The sequence below is a fragment of the Centruroides vittatus genome, unplaced genomic scaffold (genome assembly GCF_030686945.1).
Source record: "Centruroides vittatus isolate TY-2023 unplaced genomic scaffold, ASM3068694v2 scaffold_1444, whole genome shotgun sequence".
In the NCBI taxonomy this organism is placed as follows: domain Eukaryota; kingdom Metazoa; phylum Arthropoda; class Arachnida; order Scorpiones; family Buthidae; genus Centruroides; species Centruroides vittatus.
Genome location: NW_027122679.1, coordinates 2,183,803 through 2,204,546, shown reverse-complemented (window position 1 = coordinate 2,204,546; position 20,744 = coordinate 2,183,803). Strand labels below are relative to the sequence as shown.

General features: G+C 30.9%; 2 protein-coding genes across 2 annotated transcripts in view; one reads left to right on the top strand and one right to left on the bottom strand.

Moving 5' to 3' along the window:
* LOC136987102 (deoxyuridine 5'-triphosphate nucleotidohydrolase-like) overlaps window positions 1-20,744 on the bottom strand; it is a 359,911-nt gene that overhangs the window by 27,549 nt on the left and 311,618 nt on the right. The window lies entirely within an intron of this gene.
* Window positions 1-20,744, top strand: part of LOC136987081 (uncharacterized) — an 86,139-nt gene that overhangs the window by 41,563 nt on the left and 23,832 nt on the right. Inside the window, exon 2 of the mRNA XM_067284740.1 lies at window positions 1,143-1,232. The gene's annotated coding sequence lies outside the window, so the exon portion shown is untranslated. The remainder of the gene's footprint in view (window positions 1-1,142; window positions 1,233-20,744) is intronic.

Below are 20,744 nucleotides of genomic sequence, written 5' to 3'. Positions count from 1 at the left end.
TAAAAAAATATCAAATAAAAGAGTTTGCACTTAAAAGTTGTGAAATTCTGTATGGAGGATTTCCCAAATTCTCAACTGTGCTAGAGTGAAACCGGAAACCGTGTTGTACGGGGGATATTCTCAGTTTTCAAATGTTGTAGAAGTGCTGTGTTGTGCGAGAGATACCTGTACCTTGGATTCTCAATCAGGCTGTGTTTACAAATCTTCTAAGGAAAACTGATGATACTTCTGTTATCAAATAGAAATACTCTATATAAAAGAGGTTCACAAGGAAATATATTTCATACAAATATTTATTTCTTTGATCTTGTATGTATCTGAATTTATTAATGTAATTAATAACTTTGGAGTTTATAATTATTTTATTTTACATATTAACTACTAGGGTCCCCCTCTCACGAGTAGGAGCGTGGGAAAATATCGGATTGTTTATTCCTCTGCTTTAAGTTCGTTGACCTCGTAAGATTAAAAAGGTTTCGTATGTAGACAAAATTCGTCACTAAATTATTGTTAGGAACCTCCTACCTAGTCGAGGAATCCCGAAATTGTGGTTCTAATCAACGAGAGACATCTGGTATAGCGACGGGAAGTGATCCGACCGAACGCGGCCACGTGGCGTTGATCCGGCCGTCATTGCTGACGCTGTTAGACGAGCGTCGATTACGACTGTAATTTACGAGTATTCGTAACTTTTTGGGCGCTGAAGGGGACGGCGCACGTAGCTGCAACGAACGGGACCGCTTTCGACCCTTAAAATCTCCTCATCTCTCCGCAATCGCCGGTCTTCCCAGGAGTCTGTTTCTCCACTATCCTTCCTCTCCACAGACCCTAGTATAACTTTGGAGTTTATAATTATTTTATTTTACATATTAATTTATTTTATATGCAGTCATTTCTGACAAATTTTATATCTTTAACATATTGTTTTTATGGTTGAATTTTACCTAAAGATCTGTTGAAAGTACTGTATTTGTGAAATATACCAAACTTGAGAACCTCACTTTATAAATAAAATATTTAATTTTTAAAAGTAATTATTTAATTTATATCTTTGCTTTGTACAATTATATCAGTTTAATGATTAAACCAAATAATTCACATTATAATAATTCTTTAATGTGATTTTTTTTTTCCCCGTTTAGATGTGAATAATTGAACGTTTTAATTGATACTTTTGAGAAGATAACGATGCTGTTCTTATCCTAGTATAGAAAAAATAAATGATTTCCTAGGTAAGTACTAGTTCATATAGCCATGAATTAACATCTGTTGTTATAAGACAGGGAGTTTAAAACTTTATTACCATACCAAAACAATATTTTCATTATTACACAAAAGATTTAAACCAAAACTAAGTAAAGTAATAAATGAAATTAATCCAAATATATAATTATCATCTACAGAGTCATATTTAGACATTTACATTGGGGTACAGAGACCGACTTTGATGAGTGCTATCTCTGATTCTGATAGTTTATATAAAATGCCAGTCAAGAAGGATGACTCCTTTTTCCATTTCTCCCATTCCAAATGCTTTTTTTTTTATACTGCTGTATTTTTATTAATGTCAAGAATTTTTTTTTTCCTAACTTTGCCACCCAATGTCAGGAAATTCTGTTGAGTAGGTACTCGGCAGAATTTTCTGACATTGGGACAAGAAGGTCCCTCAAGCTCTTGAGTAGCTTTATCTCTGATCATATGATAAATAATTTGTCATATTGATTAATTACTGGACATTAACAGAATATTTTCGTTTTTATGAAATGCATGTTACTAAAATAATTTAGAATAATTACTAATGCTGTATTTAGCATTGTGATCACAGTAAATAGATTCTATTGTATATATAGCATATTATGGCACATTTGAACTAACATACAAAAGAAGCAGTGCACAATTTATTTAACAGTACACTGACATTTATTCTGTAGAAAAGTTAAATATTTCCAGAATATATCATACTTGTTATAAAAGTGTATAATCTTTACTTTACTCAATGAATCAATAATAGTAATTAATTTTTATTTCGAATTTCTTTCTATATAAAAAATTTATTATAAGATTGATTAAAGTATCATTTCATTTATTATTTCAAGAATAAAACCACAATAGGATTAATTCTTTTCCATACATAAAGTCAAAATAGAGAAAAATAATAATTTTCATATTTTGACTTTATGTATGGAAAAGAATAGTGTTTTGAATCATGTTTTGTGTACACAAATATACATAGTGATTAAATACTTTTTTCCCTCTTGAAAATTGAATTTTTATTGAGATAAAAAATGTAAATAGGATGATTTACTTGTGTTTTTTTTATTTAATTCATGAATTTAAAAATTTAATGTAATTGTGGAAAATCTTTTAAACTGTAAACCAAACACAATTGTAGTCCATTTTTTACAAAATAGTAATAGATTGATAATACAAATAGGATGAACATCTCATGAAATTTGCTTACTTATCAAATGATGTGAATTTGAATCATTTTTGGATTCATGAACTTATTGGTTTTGGTTTATTTCTTCAGATAATCATATGGTTTTATATATCGGAGCATGTTTTGCATTTATTTATTTAAACTAAATCATCTACCATAAGCTGGAAATTTTATAAATTATATATATGAAAAACACCATAAAAACACCCTTATTTATTTATTTAACAAAAATTGGTCAATCCATTTTTGCAGAAAAATTATATGTATAACTTTAGTGCAATTCACCTAATTTTAGTTGTATTGTTTCATTTTCACATAAGTGAAATGTCTACAACACAAAATATCTTAATCATTTTGTGTTTATAAGATAGGCTTAAATCATAAGTTTCAATTGTATTATTTTTAATATTCAGAAAATGAATAAAAGATGCAAATATATTAAATGACAACACTTCCAAACCGAAAATCCAGTGAGAAAAATAAAAACATTTGTTGAAGAACAAACGTTTTCAACTTTTACAAAGGCCATCTTCAGATTCTACTGGTAGAATGCAAATCGAACATAAAAGGAATTTAAATAATGTTATGTACAAACGTTGCATGCACAGGAATGCAGTAATACATTACAAAATAAAATCAATTATATTAAATATGATGTTTCTGAAACATCTTATTACCTGATATCAGAATATGCATAATTTTGTGAAGATAACTCGCAGGTTATCTATATTTAAAAGTCTGTTTGAAAGTAGGTGCGAGGATTATCTGTCAGTTTTAACTTATAATTGCAAACTCATCAAATGATAGTACATTTAGATAAATGTACTAAATGTGAAAAATCCTTTGTGCATTGCAGACATGTTCATTTGCCAGTACAAATTTATTTTTTTCAAAACCACAAAAGGCATGTATATATTTCTCTTGCCTTTAATTTTCTCCTATTCATTTTCTGTGTATCTTCTGTGCACTTTAAATGTTGTTGTTATACATTTCTATAGGGTGACCGAATGAAAAAGGTAACCAAAGTTTTTTGTTTATGTGTGTACCGTAAGTGTCATGTGTGAAACAGCAACATGCGTAGTCGAAATCTAACATTGGGAATTGTTAAGAAACAATGTGCTAGATATCCTTCACTGGGACCATGTCTTGCATTGTAGGACAACATTTAATGTGTGATAGGAGGAAATCACTTAACACATGTAATGCCATGAGGAAGATATTGTTCAGCAAATGGAGTTATGCTTGAAACATGATGGCAGATATATACAGCATGTAGTTTTCCATCAATAAAATTAAATATTACCAACTTGTTAGTAAAGTGTACAATGTGTTTTGTACAGTATCAAAGCTCTCGTGTTTTTGTTACTTTTTCCTTCAGGCCACACTATACTTAAACTTGCATCTTTAAAACTGAGAAGTTTCTGATAATTTTCCTCTCTTTCCATCAGTGACTCTTAGAGAATTATTTAGAAGCTGTGTGATTTTTGTTATTTTTCTTTTAGGCATCTACATATTACACATTGCATCTTTAAATCTGATAAGTTTCTGATGAATAACCTAGCGTTCGAAGTGACTCTTAGAGAATTATTAGAAGCTGTTGATTCTTTGTTTTTTTTATTTTAGTTATCTACAATGACACATTTGTTGTTATATATCTCATTAGTATTATTTGATGAATAAAATAGAGATGAAGTGAATAATAATTAAAAAATATACAGGCATTCAGTAACAATTTGTATTTTTTTAAAACTTGCACTGTTTGGGATATTCCTTTTTTTAAAATCACATCTGTAATGAACTGGTGACAGAAGGAAGGAAAAATAAGTATTTGAGATGATAGTTTCAAAACTGTATATCTGTATCATCTTTGCAAATATGGGTTATACATTGCCACAAGTTATCCACATGAAATTACAGTAATTGATGTCAATCAATAACAATGCGCTTTAAGTGTAAATAAATAAATATATATATACACACACATACCTATTATGAAAATATACAATTAAAACTTCACTTATATGTATCAGAGGAAGCAATTATTCAGATTTGCCATTTTGTGCATTTGTGCTAACATATAACTGGTTTTTAAAACTTTTTGATTTAATTCTGAATTCTCTTAATTCTCTAGTTACTCTTGAAGATGTGAAACTTGAAAGTAAATCTGATTTAGATTTTTTGTTTTAATCTAAAAGAAGGCTTTTTTTAGTTGTAAATTTTATGTAGCTTTCATTAATAAATTTAATAAGTTCAAATTATTTAGACTAACAAAACAGAAATATCCTTTATTATTGTCTATTCAGTAAACCAAACACTACATAAGAAAACAGAGATGTGTTTGTTCTGGATTAGAACATCATCAGCTTAGATAGTAAATGATGCAATGTGAAGGTGGTTATAAAATCAAATACAAGATCAAATGTAGAATTTAAAATGACCAAAGCCAAAAATGATACATCAGATCGTTATCAAAAGGATGTCTCGAAAAAATGGGTCCTGACAGTTTTGCTCTGAAAATATTTAAGTTATATACCAAATGTTTTAAATGAAACTAAGTTTATTCCTCCATCAGAATGTGTTAATATATTATTACAAGTAGGAATCATTCATTTTTGCCATTCGATACAACCGATTTGTCCAAGATAGAAACATTTGGCCTTTCTCCCTGCAGATTTGTTTCACTCCGTGCTTCAATGTTTATTGTTCCATGTTTGATTTTACATTATTCCATTTCATCTGGTGGTTCATTCTATGCAGAATAGTTTGGATTAGAGGATTCAAATAGGGATTATTTGGAGGTCATTGTTTCTTTGCAATAAAATACGGAAATTTGATTTGGGTGGGTGGCCATCCACCATCTTTCAGTGGAAGTTTGAACTGAGTAAACCTTTCATTATTTCATTCCAAAATTTCTTTGCAACTGGAAGTACCTTTTCAATGTACACCTTGTGATCTATTGTTCCATTCCATAGTAATTTTAGTATTTTAGTATCCCACTTGTAATTTTAGAGAACATAAATCTGAACCACACCATGACTCTGGCAGGAAATTTTTTGTTTTATCTTGATTGTGCTCTTAGCATTGGCTTCTGATTGCTTCTATTTTGTAAATTGTACATTCTGTACATGTTGAAATAATTCTCTTAATCATCTTGAAAAATCTTCAAAAAATAGGATCATCATGATTTTCTCTTTTTGGAAATTGTGACTTACCCACGTTAGAAATTTGTTTCACTTCCTGTTCATCAGTGAGCACTGATTCAACTTGCCTTTTGTAAGCCCAACAACGTAGATTGTGTCTCAGTATCTGGTGAACTGAATCCTTCAAAATTTTCGCTCTGCTAGCAAGTTTACAAACAGTCACTGTATTTTTGCAGACTGACTGGCATGCTGCATATAAATGGGGGAGATCAGCATGCCAGAAACATTAGTTTAACTGACATGCCAGTCAGTCGGCATGTCAGTTAAACTGTGACTAAAATATAAAATTAATCATATCTAATGAAACTATTTGTTAATTAAATGTTAAAGAAAACATTCTTCTGAGTACTGTAAAATAATGTTATAATTTGACTGACTTAAAATCAGGAAGTGTGTTTTCATTTATAAGACAATAAAACAATTAACGACTTACTGACATTTGTAGTAGTATTAGTAGTAGGTCAGTCAGTGAGGGCTATACTGACCATCTACCTTGACCTTAAAAATAATATATTTCTCTCAAATTTCACACAAAGCTATGTTAATCAGTGTAAGGTGAGATAATTTACAGTGAGTTTCTTAAATTTAATGTTTATTTTTGAATAAAATTACAATAAAATAAAAATAAGAAAAGCAGTTTTGGAATTCCATGAATATTTTTCATCATTAGAAAGTTGACAAAATAAAAGAAATTAAACATATAATCATAGTTTTTGATGTAATTCTGACAGTTTCACAGTTTTAGAATAAAAACTCATTTGTTTTTTTAATGCACCCTCTAAAGAGGGACATGTAACCTCGCTTAAACTGGCATGCCGGTTTTTACCATATAGAAATTTCTCATTTCATGGTCTCTCCCAAATAAACTGATGTGCCAGACAACCTGCAAAAATACTGTACCGATTTTCTTCAAACTGCTCTCTGGGATTTGGACCCTCTTCTCTCTGTTCTTGCAGATTGGGTTGGCCAGGTGAGGTGTGCATTTTGTTAGTGTCATATTCCCAGAACAGTTTGCATCATTGCTTTACTGTCAGCAACAACTTTCTTTATATTGCTGAAGAGGTCTGCAGGCAATAAACTATTTTTTCATTTGGAGAGTACTAAGTTTCTGAGCCCTTTGCTTTTCATTTCTCTAAAAAAAAAATAAATAAAATTATACAATTCACTCACAACAACCTTTGAAAAACCAGTGATAGTTAATTGAAAACAAACGTTTTCGACCGTGTAACTCGGTCTTCTTCAGGTTAAACAAGTTACGTACCGAGGAATCATTCCGCAAATCCAAGAATTTGTCTTGTAATTCATCAGGAATGCTGGCTACATCAGGGAAAGCAGAGAATGGATTTCGTGTCAATGTAGTTTCTTTTTCTTTCAGCTCAGGGAAGTAATGCTGGAGTTCGTTTTCAAGGGATTCAAGATGCCCAGTAATCTCCTTTTTCAAATTTTCATTTATTTCACCTTCAGATTCATCTACCACACTGCAGAGTTTCTCAAACATGGCAATGTTTCCAAGAATGAATTGCCTCAAACAATAGAGGCATTTCACCATTACTCTCAAACTCTCAACACACGTTTCAACCAACTGTGACAGAATAGCATACCTAGATTACACTTATTTTAATTTTAAAAAGATATATGAAATTATTCAAATTTCAAGACACCATTAAAAATAAAAATTGCATTATAGTGAATATTTTTTTTAGATTACTGTATAAGTTGGCAACTCCACAGAAAACCTGTCGCAACCCGTTGGTTGGGAACCCATGATATAGATGAACAGAGTCCCTAGATCAGGGGTCACCAAAGTGGTCAATATCGACCCCTGGGGGTCGATATAACATTATTGGGGGGTCGATGAAAAGACCGAAACTTACAAATTTTGAACTAAATATTGGAAATCTTGCTAAGGATTATCAAGCTTATCCATCTCACTGATTGTCAGTTACAAAAGTTATTATTAACATATATACAATAAATGTAAAAAATGTAAAATTAAAAGAAATGTAATAAAATAGTAAGAGCTTTCTTTCCCTTGTAACACAAGCTTTTTGGTGAAGGTTGATGTGAGGTTTCGAAAACTTGTAGAGGGTCAACAATCAAACAAGTTTGGTGACCCCTGCCCTAGATAGTGAATCTTATTTAAAAGACACAAGAAGAAATAAAGTTTTTGTATGTCTATAAAGGCTTTTATAACAAGCAATGCCTCTCGTTTTGATCTTTTGGCTGTGTGATAACTTCCTGTTAGTATTTACTGCTTAGTGTGCATGCGTTGTTATTTTTAGTTTTGGTCATTTTAAATTTTATGTTTGATCTTGTATTAGGTTTTAGAACGACCTTCACATTCCATCATTTACTATCTGAGCTGATGATGATTTAATCCAGAATGAAAATGTTTTTTTTTTCTTACATAGTGTTTGGTTTCTTGAATAAACAATAATAAAGAATGTTTTTGTTTTGTTAACATTATACCATCTGTTTGAAATGTAGTTCATTTACACTAATTTCTTTTATTGATATACAAGATGACATTCAGAAATCTAAAGTATATTTCTTAATGTAAAGATAAAATATGAATAATTTTGTTCAAAATAAAATATTTTTCTTTATTACCAAAAATTTTATTTGGATACACACTGCTGAAAAAAATACTGGGAGGACATGAATGTGGTATTTTAATGAATCTATTAAGTTATATATAGGTATCATACTTGATGATCTTAGATACAGCTATCACACCAGATGTTTAATTACATAGGCTATTTTTTTTTCAAGCTCCGATGGTTCATAAAGAAAAAGACAAGTGTAAATAACAAAATGAATTTATTACCGAAAGTTAGGTACCAACATGGTTACTTTTTGACATGATCACTGTGAAGATTGAGGCATTTGTCTTATCTGTGGACGAGCTTTTCCATCCCCTTGTCAAGAATGTTGCCGCTAATGACTTGAGATGGGCCCTAACATTGTTTTGAAGATCGTCGTTAATCTCGAACCTCTGCCCTCCTAGCCACTTTTTCTGTTCAGGAAAGAGATGGAAGTTGCTTGGTGCTAAATGTGGGCTATATGCTGGGTGTTTAAAGATGGTGAAGACTTCCACCTAGCTTGGAACTTTTTAATCTGTAAAGACTTCCATCTCTTTCCTGAACTGAAAGTGTGGCTAGCAGGGCAGAGGTTTGAGACTAATGACGACCTTCAAAACAATGTTAGGGCCCATCTCAAGTCATTGACGGCAACATTCTATGACAAGGGGATGGAAAAGCTCGTCCACAGATATGACAGACGCCTCAATCTTCACGGTGATTATGTCAAAGTAACCATGTTTGCACTTAACTGAATTTATTAAGTACCAAAAGTTTGTTATTTACACTTGTCTTTGTTTTATGGACCATCAGAGCTTGAAATAAAAACTGCCTTTGTAGTTTGTATTTATTCTAAAAGCTAGCCCAGGATTGGACAAGTTTATATTTGTGTGTATAAATATGCAAATGGTCAAAACTATATGGTTTAATCTGTAGACTAATGTATCTATTATATCATTCTTAATTTGTTTGCTAAAGGAGTCCACTCTACCCAGGTATCATAAAGTTCTTGATGGCCCTGTTTACACTAAAACATTTGGACTAGGTTTTACCATTTGGAGAATCATTGTGGCAAACAAAGAGCTGAAGAAGGATTGTGTCTGCTGCATAGAATCTGAAAGCTCACAGTTTTAAGATAATGATGATTGGATTTTTTTTTGTAAATCATCATAAAATTGTCATTCTCTTGACAAGTCATGGCTCCTTGATTTGTTTTATTTATGTTAAATAACACTTACTTTAATCATAAGTACAAGTAAAAAGCTGACTGTTTCTATAATGTGATAGATACCAACTGTTTATTATCTGTTTCAGGATGTCTAGAAAATTCTGCACTTCACTTAACTTTGCTTCCAAGAGTAAAATTTCACAAGAAATTAACCATACACTTATTATTGTATAGGGAACAATTAGGGTAATTACAATTGGTCATTTAAAAGGAATACAAGATGATTTGGAGAAAATTGGAATGTTCAATTAATGGAATTGTTCACTTGAGACATGTTCACTTGCATGAGGTTCAAATAACATAACAACTTATGGCATTTTCAAGGAGAATTTTTTGATTGTTCACTTAAGATAGGTTTGTACTTGTTTTTTCTTCTACAAAAGTTTTTGCAATGTGATTTGTGGGGTGATTAGTTTCACTTGAGAGATGATGGAGCACACATACTATATGTAAAACATGTAACTTTATAAGTCTCTTACTAATGGTATGTGTTTTTATAAAATCTCTACTAAATTTTATATATTATTGTATTTGATGCCTTACAACACACACTTGTCCTGTGTCTTACATTAGAAGTGTTGTATTGCCACATTCAGCATGATGATGATCATCATCATCAACATTCAGTAATGAATCTGAAAAAATAAACTTAATTCTTCTTTAACTGAAGATTATGTATCAACACTTGATGCAATAAAATTTTATTGTGCCTTAAAATGCATTTCAAGTACCTAAGTACTCCCACTTGGTCAGATAATATTTTACAATATGATTGTAGAATACAGTCTGACTGAGGAGTACACCAAGATACTTGAAATGCATTTCAAGGCACAATAAAATTTCAACCAAAAAAAAATGAGAATACATTCTACTTTTATGACGACTTGAAACCGTGTCGTGCTTGATTTTTGTTAACTAGTTCTAATAGTTAACAACATTCTACTTTATTAATAAACTATTACCGAGTTTAAAAAACTGAAACCATTTATGGGAGTTCTGATTCAAAAGGTAATAAATATATCCATTATATATCATTTTAAAAAAATTAAAGAACTTATCTATGATTAAAAACAAAGTGGAATTGAGATAATTAAGTTAAAATTTACCAAAAGTAACATATCTCATATTTGCTTACAAAATACAGGGTGTCTCAAGTCACTAACTGTTTTGAAAATTAATTGGAATTACAAAAAAATTGGTTTAAACATGAAAAATACATTTATTTCAAAATATATACTGCAAAAAATTAGTGGTCCACATAGTGATCATTGGTGTCCCCACAGAGGCCAGAGTGGTAAGTTTCTTCCCTGAACATAAGCTACTTTCCAGCATAACAACTCATGAATAGCTTTGTTTGTTGGACCTTTCTTATTCAACTGCCTTTCAAAATTGTTTCTACTTTTCTCGCATTTCAGGTATTTTATCTTGCACGTTACACAGAGTTCAACATAAACAAATTAATGTTTTGTAAATACACAAATTTGCACTAAAGATACGTACCTTTATGACAATATAACATTTAAAAAAATCTAATGTCATTGAAATAGATAGTAACTTTTGAGATATCCAGTATGATAATAAATTGCTTTTGTTATTTTGAAATGTTTCACAAGTTTTTAAAAATGTTAGTACTGAAAAATACCACATGATGGAAAATTAAAGGTATTTCTAAGTTACTAAATGAATAAAATTTGAACCTTTTTTTTTTTTAAAGTTTAAGAGAGCTAAATGTTAAATCACATCTGATGTTAATACACTGTAAATTAACACCATTGTTTTTTGGTACTTGTGTTGTTCACAAACTGGTGCTATTGTATAAGATAGTGCACCGAACCTTAACCAGCATACTATTATGTTTGAATGTTTTTGGCTGTCATTTGTGGCCATCTTTGAAACCTTGGAAAAATGTAATCTAGTGGCCATGTTTAAGATGCCAAAGTTGACTGTGTGCAACTGGTAAATGCAATTTTCATTTTATTACACATTATTTACATATTTAATTTATTGTTTTATGTTTTTATTTATTCTTACGGTATTTAATTGGGTTATTTTTACCTTAAATTACAGTAGAGAACCGAAAATCGGAATCAATTGGGGACTGGGGTCGTTCAGATTAGGGATTTGTTCCGATTACGGTCCATGTACGAAAAAATATATTAACCTGTCCGATGTTCAAATTTTTCTTCGTTGCGTGTCGCTTCCTGTTGAATTTTCGGCGATTTTAAGCCTAACGAAAATTTTTATAATAATAATCGAGGATATTGTATCGTTAAAAATTATTTCTTTATTTTGTACAAACAAAATAAATATATTGAAGAATATAAAAAACATGAAAATTATACTTTAGAAGTAAATCTAGTATCAAAAATGTTCGATTCAGCACGACACAGTCCGACTGAAAATCGTGCCGATTACCGGCCATTCCGATTACCAGGGTGCCGATTTATGACTCTCTACTGTATGTGTATTTGCTGTTTTAAGTTTATCAAAATGGGTATTGTTTAGGGCCTGGGAATGATTAATTCACTTTCCATTTTTATAATGGGAAAAATTGTTTCAGATTTCGACTGATTTGGTGTTCAAATGTCCTCCTGGAAACAATTAAATTTGAAGTATGAGGCACCACGGTATTAATAAATTCATTATTCATGACCATTAAATATTCAAATATACTGGAAAATAATTTCTTCTTTACACTCAAGATTATATTCAAATTAATGAAAATTTTGGTTATGTTAGAAAAAAAACAGTAAATATTACTAAAATGTTTGAGAAATGCTATAGTATTATAACTTTTAAAATATTTTTTACAAAAGATTGGTTGTTTTTAGTTGTTTTGAATAATTAGGGAATTTTTGTACCCCGGTATCCAACATTTTATTTTCCAAGTAGTTAAGATAATTTAGATACAAGTGTCCAAACATAATCTGAACATTATGTAAATTTTTTTAAATGCCTTTTCAAAAATCATATTTCATTTAAATATTACTACTATTTTAAAATATAACCATACTGGTTATTCATGGCACCAATTGGGGGTGACTCAATGCCCACATCCTATAATACTCACTGTGGCACTCAGCTGGATATCACTTTACCCTGGCATGGGATATGTAAAAACACACACACACAAAGTATAATCTCCACTCCTGATAATTATATTAAAGTTAAACAATTGATGAATTAGATTGAGTCATATTACTGCTGCTATTAATAATTAAATGCTTAGTAATTTGACCTAGAGGCCAGTGGCGTGCCGTGACATTTGATGAAAGGGAAGCTGTGTTTCTGTAAGAAGCTGACTTTCAGGGGCAATCAATTAATTGCGCGTCAGGGCCCGTTCGTATTCGTTTGTTCGATAAGCCAGTAAAAACCGTATACTTCTTTAAATGTATTTTTAATAGATTATCTGACGTACTTAATAAATAAGAAAGTTCAATATAATTACCTCCGTTATTAGATTCAATAAATTCCCTATGCCCTCTAAATGCCAATTCTTGCTTTGAGAAAAAACATATAACATCTGTTAATTTAGATAAGATAATTACGATTAATAGATATGTTATAATTTTCAATATTTGTTTTATATTGTCTACCAATGTTAAATTCTATTCTATTTTGATTTCCAAATTGCTTCAATTTTACGAAAGAATCGTCATTCGTCATAAATTTTATCGTCAAAATGTCGAAATTTTTTTGTCCAGGTATTTATATTTAATTTAGGCATTGGTCTTTCTCTTTTAATAATGTTTTCTTTTTCATTATACGGTTTGAGCCAAAACTTTTTTAAAATAAATTTTTTAATCACTAGCCACGATTTAAGGGCTAAAATTAAAATTATCAGAAAAACTTACTTGGTAAAACAAAATGTGTGATGAATATACATACCTAGTACAAAAAATTCTTCAATTGTATGAATATACTTTTAAGAAACTTATAATTAAATATAACTTTGTGAAGAAACGTACATAAAAATAACAAAATATTCTTTACTTTTTAAATCTTAAAACAATCCACTTAGTGAAATAGCTCCCTACGAGTGGCTAATGAATGGAATCGGAGACGGTCCAGGTAGGCGTGTGCGTGCCAAATCCCGAGGGTGCCGATACCGGTCGATGTCAAATGCCTCTTTTGTCGCATCACTAGTATTTATTAAAGGACGCGACAGGGTTGTTGTAGATTTTAAACGTTTCTCACCATAGCTGTAAAAATCTAAATATGTTAAACTTAACAGATTGTCCGTCAGTTCGTTTTCTAACTAATTCGTTTTAGGACAAAGTGTTTACGGAAATTTCCAAAATTTACAACTTTTCGGTCACTCTTGTTGAACTGGAAAAATTTCTGTCTTTATTACATCTAATATTATGAAGAGATCAGACCCCACTGTACTCGGCGAGAGATTGGTTTGGTGAAGCTTCTAAGTAAAATTTCAACTCTTTCATTGGGTTTTATTTATGTTTTTAATTCCCTAATCGCTTAATTATTTAACTACTTCTTAAGTAGAAATAAGTCGAAACCGGTTACTTTGTACTTGAATATCTGTAGTCTTGGGAAAGAAGTGGAAAGAAATTTTTATGACAACCGATACATAAATCGTAAATTTAAGGAAAATAAATTCTAGAGCTTTTTTTGTACCATTGTACGTCTCATTCATTAAATTTGGTTGTAAATAATGATGCCAAAGTAACAGTTAATTTTTTAACACTGTACTAGAATTGTACACGTTTTTTCTGCATTCCCTTACAGATGGGACATACTAGATCGTAATATCACCGGTTTAACATTGAAATCCTTAAGCAATATAAGACGGGAGAGCAGAATAAACGCAGAATTAATATATCAAATATTTTAATGGATTTTTTTAAACTCCCGTCAACTATACAGAACTATCATAAAAAACATGGCAGTAAATTCCTATCGGTTGGGTTAAGTTATAAATCTAGTCTAGGGTGGGCAATCTTTTTTATAACACGGGCCAGAATAAATTTTACGTTTTTTCCGCGGGCCGTAGTAGTCAATTGACGCCTTCTTGTGACTTGTAATTTTTTTAGTCTGCAAATAAGAAATAAATAAATAAAAAGTTAATTACTACATTTATTTCTCTTATCGTTTTTGAAAATTACAAAGAATTGGAAAAATAACTATTAATTAGTTATTTTTCCAATTTAATAATCTATTAAAGATCTCGCGGGCTGGATAGAAACTTTTCGCGAGCCGTAGCTGGCCCGCTGTTGATCTAGTCTACTCATGATTCACATAATTGGGTGAGGGCGGCTGAATATCTAGCAGTCAGACGGCTAACAGCCCACAACCGGTCCGGGATATAAAATTAGAAGCTTTATGTGTGAAGCATCCACCAGCTACACCGGATGACGTTGGTGCTCTGTAAAGCGCATGCACCAATGCCTATAATCTGGCTGCTTGAAAGTTGACAGGCAGGCGGCTAACAGCTCAGAACCAGTCCGGGATATAAAATTAGAAGCTTTATGTGTGAAGCATCCACCAGCTACACCGGATGACGTTGGTGCTCTGTAAAGCGCATGCACCAATGCCTATAATCTGGCTGCTTGAAAGTTGACAGGCAGGCGGCTAACAGCTCAGAACCAGTCCGGGATATAAAATTAGATGCTTCATGCGTGTGTCACTTCTACCAGCTAAACCGGGTGAGGTTGGTGCTCTGTAAACTGCATGTTCCAATGCCTATATAATCTGGCTGATTGGAAACTGGCCCGGTTTCGACACTCCTTTCGCCACTGATTTATTCGAATATACAATAGCAATCTTATCATTTTTTTCACATGTAGTATAGAAATGTGTAAAAGATACATAATGCAGTTATAATAAAATATTAATTTTAATTAATGCAAAGTACGTTGAAATATGAAAATTTATATTTTATAAAATACAAGGGAAGGTCATTGGAAGGTGGAATTGGCGCTTCCATCGCTTCCAATGACGGCACGCCACTGCTATAGACAGATTAACTTATTATTTTTAAATTAATTTTTAAAAATATGTACAAAAATGATATTATTTTCAATGTTTCTAATGTATATTTATAATATAATGCAAAATTAATAATTTTCTGTAAAAAGACTAAATTTGTCAATTATCTATTACCAAATGTTACAGATATAGATTATATTCCCAGTTTCTTTATAATGTGAACTGTCATTTTTTAAATATTGGGTTGTTTGGAAAGTAATTTCGTCTTTTTATTACTAGAGGAATTAGATGTATTTTTACCAGCCAATTTTATTTTAAACCACATTTTCATTATATACTTTGACAGCTGACATTTTAAGGCTTATTTATAAAAATATTTGTTTGATTCTGTACAATTGTTTTTTTTTCGGTGACCCATCAAATATGGAAAATCGAAAGCATCATTTTTGGCATATTTTGCTTTTTTATAACTAAAAGATCAAAATGCTGTTCAAACAAGAAAAATATTGTGGTATATGTTTGGAGAAGAGGTGTTGAGAGAAAGACAGTGCCAAAACTGGTTTACAAAATTACATTCTGTCAATTTTAATATCGAAGATACACCACAGTTTGGATGGCCATTTGAAGCCAACGAAAACAAAATAAAGGTACCGATTGAAGCAATCTGCCGTATAACAACACGTGAAATCACTACGAGATTAAATCTGTTAAATTGAACCGTTTATTATTACTTAAAACGAATTGGTTTCGTTTCAAAGCTCGATATATGGGTTCCACATGTTATTAAAGGGAGATGCTCTCTATGGTTGGATTTTAAAGAAATTTTTTTTTGAGTTTTTACCAGACAATTTAACAATCGATTTGAAAGTGTACTGCCGTCGAGTAAACAAATTGAGTAATATCATCAAACAGAAAAGGCCAGAATTGATCAACAAACAAAGTGTAGTGTTTTACCATGATAATGCCAAATTTCACACAAGTTTGGTAACTCGTCAGAAACTGTTATAGCTTAGATGGGATGCGTTATCACACCGACCATATTTGCCAGATCGGGCACACTCGGATTATTACTTGTTCCGGTCTATACAAATTTTTTTTAACTGTAAGACATTTACTTGAAATGACAATGTCAAAAATCACTTGCATCAGTTTTTTGTAAACAACGATCAAAACTTTTATGAATGTGAAATCATGCTACTACCAGAAACAATGACAACAGGTATTTGACCAAAACGATCAATATATAATTCAATAAAATATTTATTTATTGTAAGAATATTGCGTTTATTTTTCTATGGAAAAAACGAAATTACTTTCTGAACAACCCAATATAAACTTTTGTTCAAAAATTTGTATTTGTTCTTCACTTTAACATTGTATTTTATTTATGTTTGGCTGGACTTGGATCCAAAGATAGGATGTTGAAGTCCTGGGAAGCATTTAATCTTAATAAATAACAGGCCTCCTGAAAGTTGTTATGCAGCTCTCTCTCTCTCTTTTTTTTTTTTTTTTTACTTCAAATTAAAAAAAACTGTAGAACAAAGAACCAAATTAAAATGCCTTGAATGCCTCATATACTGATGTATGTTTTACTGAATTTTCTGACATTAGTTCCAATATCTTTATAGATCTTTTGTAAATTTTTTAAAAGCTATAATTTTGGTGCAATCAACTATCATAAAATCTAACGTATAAACAGAGTCCATTCATTTCTTTCTTTTTATCATGTTGTATCATATAATTTACTATGTAACTGATATGTTCGGATGAATAAAATATAAGATCTGTCTAAAAAATTTTAAGACTAACTTTATTGCAAGAGTACTTAATGTATTGTGACATTCCTGCTGATACGAACCACTTACTGTGGTCTTTTGACTTAAACTGTGTTCAGATAGGCAACATAATGTAACATAAGTGCCATAACATGATGATGATATATGCCAGGAAATCATTTTGGGGGCAACAACGTCATTAAGTTGGAATTAATCCCAAGTCAATTTTGACAGAAGGAATTTTATTGTTTAGCCAATCAAAGTCATTCCATCATTCTGTGTGAGCGTGAATGACAGGAAAAAAATGGAGATAAATATGATGTAAGACGATAACCTAATTATTGAAGTAGAAAAATATCCCATTTTATACAGTCCTAGACAAAAGATAATAAAAATGTCGATACTTGATTAACTAAATGTTAATACTTGATTAACAACTTGTAAAAATTAAATGTGCCCACGTAAACACTTATACCTTAGCACAACAGAACAGAGACGTGACTTTGATGCAACGTGACCTATTGTAAGAAGTGCCCGTTCGAAAGCAGCTTAATGCTCGACCAGATTCGAACCTACATTCGACATCTCTAGAGTTCCAACTTATAAGTGAAGAATCTGTACATTGTGACTGACATTATCCCATAATGCTACAATTATGAAGCATTTTTTGACAAAAAAAAGTTTCCATTGTGCTACTTTATTTATCTTATTTTCCAGACGTCATTCGTGCCAACCATTCTGCTTTAAAAAGTGGAAATTCCAAACTGTAAAAGATTCGGAATGCAGTTACAAGAGAGATCAACAGCATTCCAAAACAGACCTTTGAACTCTACAGCAGCTGGAAAAAGACTTGAAATCGGTCAAATGTTAGGCAAAGACTCGTAGAAACAGTTTCAGCATTGACAGATTGATTTATTACAAAAGGGTATATGTGACATCTGTCTTGAAATTTTTCAAATGGATCTTGTATGTCGGTAACACACGTTGCCGACATCTTTACAGAGATGCATTAAAATAATTTTTTTAAAATTTGGTTAAAAATATATTGATTAGAAATATTAAGTACGTAAAAAAGGTGATACGTACTCATTTATGTGCATAAATAAGTACGTATCGCCTTTCGAAAAAATAAATACTTTCTGAATCTGACAAGCTTTTCCACAAATAACAGTTTTGATTAATAGCGTAAATATAAAAATCGTGCAGTGCACAGATGCTTGCAACACACACAGATGATTCCGAAAACAAAATTTTAAACAGACAAAATATGCAAGTTTTTGATTTATTCTCAAGCTAAATTTTGTAATAAAATTTTGCATTATAATAAACTAAATTGCTCATCACAAACTATTTTGTGCATTCCATAACATTAGTAGACATTAAAATTAAGCACATTCATTTGAAAGTATTAACATTTTAAAATTTGTATTATAATTTATCACCGAAAGACTAAGTTAATGTACACAAGTTTTGTTTTATTATTAAATTTCTATATTTAATCTGTACACAATCCATTTTTAAATATAGTATATTTTAATAATGAAAATATTAACTGCCACTGATCAAGCCATTTGTCTTTTAAACTGTACAAAGAACTAGCTTATATGTATTTCAACAAGATTTGGTGAAATGATTAAAATCAGTGTTATTCTCACTTTGGAGAGTAAAATTTTTATTAAATCAATTAATTTAAAACTTTTTGTTAAGTATAAATTTTTAACAATAAAAACGGACTCAAACACACAAAATATGACTGTTTAGTCCTCCTGTCAACGGGAATATTCTTTCATCAGAACAGTGATTCCCAAAGTGGGCACTAACACCCCCACGAGGGTGGGAGAAGATTCAAGGAGTGCCGAAAGGCAGAGGGTGGGAGAAGATTCAAGGAGTGCCGAAAGGCAGAGGGTGGGAGAAGATTCAAGGAGTGCTGAAAGGCAGAGGGTGGAAGTGGGTGGTGGAAGACAAGGAAGACAAAAATTCATTTTGAAACAAAAAAAAAATGTAAGAAATATATGCACTAAATGGTGATAGTCCAAAAAGTTTGAGAAACAATTCGTTAAATTACCGATATATTGATATTAATATGAGAAATGAAGACGTCACAAACTTTTTGTGTTTTTATTTTTATTATTTGATGAAATAAATCATCTATGAGATTAAAAATTTATAAGAGTAATTAATCTTATAACGTTTAATAAATTTCTCTCTCTCCCTCTCTCTTTTTTTTTTTAAATGCAAAGATTGTCACAAGAATAAACGAATAAACTAAACCTTCATAAATCCAGCTACCAATTTATTGAAATAAAAATGTTTTCAATCAGATTTTACTGATCTCCAGTTACATTTTTGAGCATTTTATTAAGAATTACATCTTACAAATTTAAAAAAGAATATTTTTGATATTAATTTATTTCATTTTACAAAGTTTAATTTTCTGTTTATTACTTTTAATTATTAATTCTTAAAATTTTCATATTTGTGACTTCAGTATTTTGAATTTATAATTATACATTCTAAATAATTCAAAAAGCTTGTAGCTAGAGGATTTGATCCCAAGATCCCAACCACTTTCTAGTCCCAAAATTTTCGGGATTAAGTTTTCCTGATCCTGAGATTTTCGAGATAATTTTAAAAAAGTTGCAAAATAGACTGCATGAAGCAAACTGTTCAGTGCGAGTGCTCTTAACAGAATTGCTTGCCTATCATTTAATATAAAACTTTTTAAATTAATTAAAATATCTATAACCATGAGGCAGATAATAGTAAGGGCTTATCACACCAATGACATCGGGCACAAATGCTCAAGAATCAAAGTAAAAACATTGGTTTCTATACTTTTGTAATCTCTTGTAATTTGTAAGATTTGGTTTTCTCTGCCTATGGCCCTCATGATTAGGCCACACTAGGCTGTCACGGTAATTGAAAAAAAAATTTATGTTTAAACATAGTTTTGTGGGGCCCCTATTTTGTTGGGGCCCTGGGCACCGGCCCCAAATGTCCTTATGTAAATCTGGCCCTGCATAAAGGTTTTTTTCAATTTATGTAAGTTTAAAGAGATCTCAGTGATGCTTGAAAAAGAATAACTAACATGAAGACTGAGTGATTTTAAGTCTGGTTAGTCTTACTCTAAGTCTGATTAGTTAGAGTGATTAGATTAGCTAGGTGTATACCATAAAATACATTGATTTTTGTCTAAATTTTGATTTGTTGATTAAAGAGCTGATTTCTGTAAGACTTTATTTTTTATTTTTTATTAACCCTCAATACCGAAATGATCCCAGGATTGACTAAGTATAATCCCGAAATCCCGGGATTAGAAATAAGGGCCGGGATCAAATTCCTTACTTGTAACTGAAGATCAGTAAAATCTGATAGAAAACGTTTTTATTTCAATAAATTTGTAGCTAGATTTATCAAGGTTTAGTTTATTTGTTGATTGTCATAAGAATTTTCTTTAGGAGGAATTTTCTTTTTAATAATTTCAGAACAATTCTATTAATAAAAAACAATTTGAAAATACTTGGTCCAGCATAGAACTGGGCACTAATATTAACTGAGTAGAATGCAATCTGATAC